Source organism: Palaemon carinicauda, chromosome 38 (assembly GCF_036898095.1).
Source record: "Palaemon carinicauda isolate YSFRI2023 chromosome 38, ASM3689809v2, whole genome shotgun sequence".
NCBI lineage: Eukaryota > Metazoa > Arthropoda > Malacostraca > Decapoda > Palaemonidae > Palaemon > Palaemon carinicauda.
Genome location: NC_090762.1, coordinates 9,947,718 through 9,954,311, shown reverse-complemented (window position 1 = coordinate 9,954,311; position 6,594 = coordinate 9,947,718). Strand labels below are relative to the sequence as shown.

General features: G+C 52.2%; 1 pseudogene; it reads left to right on the top strand.

Annotated features, from left to right (window-relative positions):
* Positions 1–6,163: 6,163 nt before the first annotated feature.
* On the top strand, positions 6,164–6,282 carry LOC137630728 (5S ribosomal RNA; annotated as a pseudogene).
* Positions 6,283–6,594: the final 312 nt, after the last annotated feature.

Genomic DNA, 6,594 nt, shown 5'->3' with positions numbered 1-6,594 from the left:
GATTTTTGGGGATTTTTAGACTAATCCTGCAATTTTTAACAAGGGTTCCATAACTACGTTTAACTTGGTCTTGGGAGAGTCTTTCCGCTGTGTTTTGATGAAAAGACATCCTAATTTTTATTTATTTGATATTTGATCGAAATAAATTTAATGGTGAATACTAAACGATTTTCGGAGAACATTTGTTTGAAATAATTGTTTTTTCAACACAAGTTCCACTGCACAAAATTGACATTTTGTCTCAAGGTAAGTTGTTACAATGTAAATTCCATTTAATTTATATTTAGAATTGATTGTATATTTTGGAATGACATCCATAGGCCTAACTGACTACCCTTGGTTAGGTAGGATACGTTATGTTGAAGCCTATCGTGTTTTGTTTGGTAAATTTATATTGTAGCTCAATATTCCTGTCAGGATGCCAGAAAACCTTAAATCAATCAATCAATCTATATTCATAATGAAGGAAATAAGAAGTATGGTACAGTACTCCTGGTGTATTTATCTGTAGGGTACTTTGAATAATTTTGATGAACGATTGGAGGAAATCCGTATTTTTCAAATTATAGAAGTTTAAAAATTTCAGAAGATATTTCTGAAAAAAAAAATAAATATAAAGAAAACAAACACAGAAACGCCACCTAACCTAAGGTTCCCTACATAACCTAACGTAGATGTATCCTTACCTATTTACCTACCAGGGTCCACTCTGCAACAAGTTCCCTTAGACCACCATATCCTTAGCTTACCCTAAGACTAAGTCGCAAACCTGTGATTGCTACCGAAACGGCTTCATTCTTAAAACTGGAGTTTTCAGACGTATCTCCCGTTTGATTAATATGACCAGATTTTTTTCCTGTAAAAGCGAGACATTTCTTATATAACGGATTTTGAAGTTAAGCAAAAAATCTATTTTTGGGTGAGATGGCCATGTCGTCCTGATGGAAGGTTCCTATTGGTAGCTTTCTAAGGGATATTTGGTTACTGTGATATTGTAAGGACATCACTCCCTCCGTCGTCCAGCATTCTCATCGAATTCTCCATTTCATTTAAATTCTCTTTTCGCCACACTGTGGCTCACTGTATATATTTATTCCGCTCCCTCAAAGCTACAATTTTATGTTTGTTCCGTAACAGAAATACAAACCACGCTATGTACATTGGGTTTACCTTTTAGCGTAGCTGAAATGGCGAGCCATTAGAATTTAACGAGGGTGTATTACCCCCGCGCTAGTTAGCGGGGGGGGGGGGGGGTAGGGGAGTGGTAACTAGCTACCCCTCCCCCACCTCACACACCGGTGAAGCTCACTTTCACTTTTGGCTCGGACTGGGACAGACGTCTCTGTCTTTGTCCTCGCTTGGCAGCCATTATTTGTTTTGTCTTAACTTAATCACTTACTTTTCTTTTACTCAATATATATGTGAACATTTTTCAGGTTTGTATATATATTTGAGTATAGAAATCAGTAAGTTTCCTTTTCAGAGATTTGTGCTTGTGTGTGTAGTGTACGATATCTCCGTGGAGCCCTCGGCAGTTTAGGCCACCACGGTGTAATTTTATAGCTATCGAGTTTGACTTCAGTCTTTCTCTCTCTCTCTCATGAGGTCGTTCACCCCTTTACTACGTTACTACGCCTTTGTAGCTTCCTTCCTGTGTGGGGGGGTTGCTACGCCGTACGTTTTGTCTCAATTAGTTTATGAATCTAATTGTATTTGTTAATTTTTCAGCTTTGTAGAACGATTCCTTTCGGGGTTTTCATTCTTTCTTTAGTGTTCATTCATTTTTAAATTACATAATTACATAGTTACATAATTATAATTGTTATAATTCTGTTTTGGTTACAGCTCTCCTTCCGTGAGTGTAAGTGGTTGTGAGGGCACGTGCCTGTTGTGTAATTCTTGTTTTCCTTTCCCTCGGGATTCCTCTTCGGAGCCTTCCCGGGGGAATGAATGTGTACTAATGATTTTTTTTTTTTTTTTTTTTTACAGTTACCGATCTAGTTCGTTTCCGTAATATGGCAACGGTGTGAGCTGTCTTGTTGAGGCCTGAGGATTCGGCTGTTGCTGCCTCCCCTTTGGATTTTCGTCAGGGGCGTGTCTCCTTCTACTGGAAGTACTCCCGTGACGATTGACAGCTCTCCAGTTCATTTTAGAACTCTCAGGAGGCTTGCCTCCTTGGGTATGTAACTTTCCTTCCGAGGGAAGTTTTTCCTGACCAGGCTTGAGTTTTTCTCCTTTTGGGGGTTCTTCTCTTGCCTTTTTTTCGTGCGACTATGCTCTTGGTGCTGAGCGGTCGCACCTGCAGTTTCGCTCAAGGGGCTGGGCAACTGCAGGAGCCCCTCTTCGGAGGATTGCTCCTTTTAGGTCACTGGCTGACCAGTCTCTTCTACGAAGTGTTTCTCTTTCGTTCGCGGGAGAGTACACTCATAGAGACTCCTCTTCGGAGGATTCTTCTGCTGTTGTTGCTGTTGGCCTCCTTCGCCGTAAGGCTCACCGTCCGCCTCGTCGTAAGGGCCTCCCATCTCCCTATAAGGGTGCTAAGAATCTCCGTATGCAGCCTACAACTCCTTCTTCTTGATCTTCCGCCCCTGGTGCAGATGGACAGCAGTCTGATCTCGTCTTCCGACGGGCAACGGTCTTCCCGACGGACAACGGTCCTCCCGACGGACAATGAAAGGGTTGCCTCCCACAGGGGTTCTTCCCTTGCGTGTCAGGGTTCCCCTGCGCGCCCTTCTGCCAGCTCAGTGTTAGAGCTCCTGCTCAGTGTTAGCGCACAGGCGCTCTCCTGCTCATCAGCGCTTTCCTGATCGCTAGCGCTCTCCTGATCGTCAGCGCTCTCCTGTTCGTCAGCGCTCTCCTGTTCGTCAGCGCTCTCATGATGATCATCTCTGCTGTTCCTGTTGGTTCCTGTTACGCGCCCACGTTCGCCCTCGCGATCTAGAACTTCGGTTCAGGTCTGGGTCAAGGACTCTTCTTCTACGCACAGGCTTCCACGCGTTGCCTTCTGCTCGCCAGCGATCACCAGCTTGCCAGCGATCACCAGCTCGCCAGCGACCTTAGACGCGTCAACGTTCACCTGCTCGTCAGCGATCTCCTACGCGTCAACGTTCGCCATCGATCTGCCACGCGTGTCAGTTCCCCTGAACACCATCAGTAGCGATCTAGCGCTCGCCTGCTGTGGACCACGATTTCCAGTAGCTGAGTCTTGCCGTAGATCTTCCTCCTGCTCGCCAGCGCTCACCTTTACTTCTGTCCTTCTGTGCGCCAGCTTTCTTCAATCGCCAGCGCACATCTGCGCCCCCTTCTTTGCCACGCACCAATGGGCGCCAACGGTTTTCTGACCGTCTAGGATCGCCTGATTAACAGCTTGCTTCAGCGCTCACCTTCCTGATGCACCTGCGCGCCTTCGGTCAGCGCGTTGCGCGCTAACCATGACTAGTCTCTCTCGCGTTGGCAATCGCCTACGCGCCCGCGCGATTCTTCACCTGCGCGGTAGCGTTTTGTTAACGCACCACCGCTCGCCAACGCGCCGTCGCTTGCCTATGCGCCATCGCTTGCCGACGCGCCATCGCTTGCCAACGCGCCATCGCTTGCCAACGCGCCTTCACTCTCCTACGGGCTATCGCTCGCCAGAACGCGCCATCGCTCGTCAACGCGCCATCGCCCGCCCACGCGTCATCGGTCTCCCGCCCTCCTGCGTTCACCCGCGCGCCCACGTGCCTGCGCGGCCACACGCCCACGCGACCGCACGCCCACGCGACCGCACGCCCACGCGACCGCACGCCCACGTGCCTACACGCCCACGTGCCTGCACGCCTACGCTCATGCGCGACCGCGCACATGCTCTCCAATGTTCGCCCGCGTGCGAACCAACGGTATTCCATCGTGCGGACGGACGGTGTTCTGTCGCGCGGATGGACGGACGGTGTTCCGTCGCACGGACGGACGGTGTTCCGTCGCGCGGACGGACGGACGGTGTTCCGTCGCGCGGACGGACGGACGGTGTTCCGTCGCGCGGACGGACGGACGGTGTTCCGTCGCGAGGACGGACGGACGGTGTTCCGTCGCGCGGACGGACGGACGGTGTTCCGTCGCGCGGACGGACGGACGGTGTTCCGTCGCGAGGACGGACGGACGGTGTTCCGTCGCGCGGACGGACGGACGGTGTTCCGTCGCGCGGACGGACGGACGGTGTTCCGTCGCGCGGACGGACGGACGGTGTTCCGTCGCGAGGACGGACGGTGTTCCGTCGCGAGGACGGACGGTGTTCCGTCGCGCGGACGGACGGGCGGTGCTCCGTCGCGCGGACGGGCGGGGCGGTGCTCCGTCGCGCGGACGGGCGGGCGGTGCTCCGTCGCGCGGACGGGCGGTGTTCCGTCGCGCGGACCGACGGTGTTTCGTCGCACGAACGTCGGCTTAATTCTTGCAGTATCCATTGCTCGCCTATGGGTTATCGCTTGCCGACCACCAGCTCTCGCCCTTCCTACCACGCTCGCCCTCCTTCTGCGCTCCTTCACTCACCTTCGTTTGCGTTCCTGCGTGCCCGCGCATGGGCGCTTCCACGTTCGCCCACGCACAAATCATTGATTTACCATCGCGCGAGCAATTGCGACCGCGATTCCCATTGGGGTTTCGCAGCATGGCCAGCCTGGCGAGTCTTCTAGAGCGTATTTCCAGAACATGGCCTCACCCCGTAAACGCAAAGCATGGCACATGCAAGAATAGGAAGAATCTTCAAGGAGGTCTGAGCAAGATTGTTCTTTCCAGAACCTGGGTTAGCCCTTCCCCGTCATTCCCTGGAAGGGTTTTTTGGCGGGGGGCTTTCAATTCGAGATTTCTCCATCGGCCAAGGGGTGACTGGTTTACCCCTTCCTCTTCTCCATCTCGTGAAAGGGGCTTACCAGGTCCTTTCCTTCCTCGGTTGCGACCCGAGGTTTTGTTCAAGGAAGCTATAGGAAGGTCATGGGTACTTTCCTCCTCTTGGGCTCATGCACCTTGTCAAGTATCGAACTTGCGGGCAAGCTCGATGTTGGACCATCTGGACGCAATGACCGAGGGCTTCCTTTCAGGTGTCTCATCCGTAGATGTCGACAACCTCAGACACCCTTCCATCCTTGAGAAGAGTTTGTTTGTGCCCAAGGACAGAGACATAGACAGCGGCTGTGCAGAGATAGTCAACTTCCGTTTTTACTCCTCCAAGGCACTTTCTTCCAGACCCTGCAGGGCTCCAGCGCCTCTTTCTTTCTGCCACGTCGGCCTAAGTTATCGGACCGGCTACGACAACTGAGACAAGGTGTCCAAATGCAGTTCCCTCCTGTCAGGAACAGATGGCACGGGAGGCTCTCCCGGGGGGGCATAGTCCTACAGGGAGCAGCAGAGTTCACGAACTCTAGGATTGGCACCCCCCCTTGCAGGTTTCACGCTGGGAGGATGCCTAAGGTTACTCATCCGGATGACAGCTTCCCGATGCCCATTCCTGCACGATCTCTGTGATCAGCCAAGGATATCGCGCCTGCCGTCTCTGTCAGCGAATTCTGTGTCTCTGAACCTCTATGCCATAGGGTCGGCAAGGGTTTGCCCGTTTGGGCAGAATGATCCATGCCTTAGGAGAAGGTCCTCCATAGGATCGTCGACGGCTTCACCCCCGGCTTCTTCAGTCGATCCTTTCTTGTAAGGAAGTATCTGAGACGGGAGTTCCGTAGTCGACCTCTCAGCCCTGATCAAGTTTGTCGAACAAACTTCGTCCAGCGTGGAACAGCAGAATCGATCAGGCTGGTAACGAGGCGACAGGACTCCTTAGGCCCTGGATCGGAAGGACGGGTACTTTCAGTGTCCATTCCATCCATCTTCCAGGAAGCTCGTGGAATTTAGCCTAGACTACAGGTATTCCTGCTTAAGATGCAGTGTGGCGATCCCGCCGTGGCATCGCAGGTTTTTTTCCCCAGAGAACTCTCCCTGCTTTCCTCATGGCCGCTCAGGTGCAGGCTTCCGCCTCCTTCGCCTTTTGGAGGTCTGGTCAACTCCGGTAGGCTCGGGTTCGACCTTCTTCAGCGCCGGGAGAAGCTTCCGGATGCTTACCATGAGTGGGGGTTCATGGTATTTTGCTAGGAGCCTTCTCTTCTTCTTCTGCCTCAACGTCTGGAGTATCTAGCCATGATATTGAGTCAACGGCCTTACCACGTTGGAAACCCCGCTTCTCGTCCGTCCAGCGAGGTTAAGCAACGTCGGTTCTGGTTGGTACTTGGATGGGTGACCACCTGGGGACGCCAGATTCTGTTGCCACCTCCTCCGAGCCTTCCCTCATTGACCCGTCTAAAGTTCCGAACGGTCGCCTCAGGATAAGTTCCCTGTGGGGCGGTCCAAGTTCCGGTGGTTTCAAAGCAACGATTAACCGGACTTTCTGGCCCCTATGGGACCAGCGGAACGATTAGACCTGCAATGGGTGTTGACCTATGGAACCTCTTGATGGGAGTGGATATTCTCGTCCTTTCCCCACATTTTTTATGCTGTTCTCGGCCTCGTCAAAGAAAGGGGGGGGGGCATGTTCCGGTCCAGGCCTATGGTCAGGACCTGAAGGATACCTCTCCATCATTC